At 42.6% G+C, this 1,421-nt stretch overlaps 1 non-coding gene and 2 pseudogenes across 1 annotated transcript; all 3 read right to left on the reverse strand.

The window, feature by feature from the left end:
- Positions 1–20: 20 nt before the first annotated feature.
- On the reverse strand, positions 21–139 carry LOC115191290 (5S ribosomal RNA). The gene has a single exon (XR_003877627.1). It is a non-coding gene; the product is annotated as a 5S ribosomal RNA (ribosomal RNA).
- A 409-nt stretch (positions 140–548) lies between these two features.
- On the reverse strand, positions 549–669 carry LOC115191235 (uncharacterized; annotated as a pseudogene).
- Positions 670–1,078: 409 nt separating this feature from the next.
- LOC115191233 (uncharacterized) lies at positions 1,079–1,199 on the reverse strand (annotated as a pseudogene).
- Positions 1,200–1,421: the final 222 nt, after the last annotated feature.

Below are 1,421 nucleotides of genomic sequence, written 5' to 3' on the forward strand. Positions count from 1 at the left end.
GCACACCCTCGTGGACAAAAAGCTTACAGCACCTGGTATTCCCAGGCGGTCTCCCATCCAAGTACTAACCAGGCCAGACCCTGCTTAGCTTCCGAGATCAGACGAGATCGGGCGTACCCAGGCTGGTATGGCCGTAAACGATAAACAATCTCTTGGTACAACATATATAGTCAAAGTGAGTCTGATAAACAGACATTGCATTTTCACCAATTAGATAAGCAGCTTGAACTTTGTGTCACTGAAAAAGTAGAAGAAATTACAAACACTGTAGCCATCACTTTATAGCACAGGTAGTTGGATAAAATACAAACTTTATTTCTTTTCATCATTTGAACAGGGTAAGGGAGCACAAAGCACACACAAGCTGCATTCAGCAACAATATTATTATTTGTCTTATAAATACAAGGCAGATGCTAACTGACAACACACGGAACTTTGATCCTATTAAAAAGGCAGGAAGCTGCATTTAGTCAATTCATCATTAAATGCTTACTACAAGGCAGTGTTGCTGATGAAATAGTGTAAGAGCACACCCTCGTGGACAAAAAGCTTACAGCACCTGGTATTCCCAGGCTGGTCTCCCATCCAAGTACTAACCAGGGCCCGACCCTGCTTAGCTTCCGAGATCAGACGAGATCGGGCGTACCCAGGCTGGTATGGCCGTAAACGATAAACAATCTCTTGGTACAACATATATAGTCAAAGTGAGTCTGATAAACAGACATGCATTTTCACCAATTAGATATGCAGCTTGAACTTTGTGTCACTGAAAAAGTAGAAGAAATTACAAACACTGTAGCCATCACTTTATAGCACAGGGTAGTTGGATAAATACAAACTTTATTTCTTTTCATCATGTGAACCAGGGTAAGGGAGCACAAAGCACACACAAGCTGCATTCAGCAACAATATATATTTGTCTTTATAATACAAGGCAGATGCTAAACTGACAACGACACTGAACTTTGATCCTATTAAAAAGGCAGGAAGCTGCATTTAGTCAATTCATCATTAAATGCTTACTACAAGGCAGTGTTGCTGATGAAATAGTGTAAGAGCACACCCTCGTGGACAAAAAGCTTACAGCACCTGGTATTCCCAGGCGGTCTCTCCCATCAAAGTACTAACCAGGCCCGACCCTGCTTAGCTTCCGAGATCAGACGAGATCAGGCGTACCCAGGCTGGTATGGCCGTAAACGATAAACAATCTCTTGGTACAACATATATAGTCAAAGTGAGTCTGATAAACAGACTGCATTTTGCAGCAGGAAGCTGCATTTAGTCAATTCATCATTAAATGCTTACTACAAGGCAGTGTTGCTGATGAAATAGTGTAAGAGCACACCCTCGTGGACAAAAAGCTTACAGCACCTGGTATTCCCAGGCGGTCTCCCATCCAAGTACTAACCAGGCCCAACCC

The sequence above is a fragment of the Salmo trutta genome, unplaced genomic scaffold (assembly GCF_901001165.1).
Source record: "Salmo trutta unplaced genomic scaffold, fSalTru1.1, whole genome shotgun sequence".
NCBI lineage: Eukaryota > Metazoa > Chordata > Actinopteri > Salmoniformes > Salmonidae > Salmo > Salmo trutta.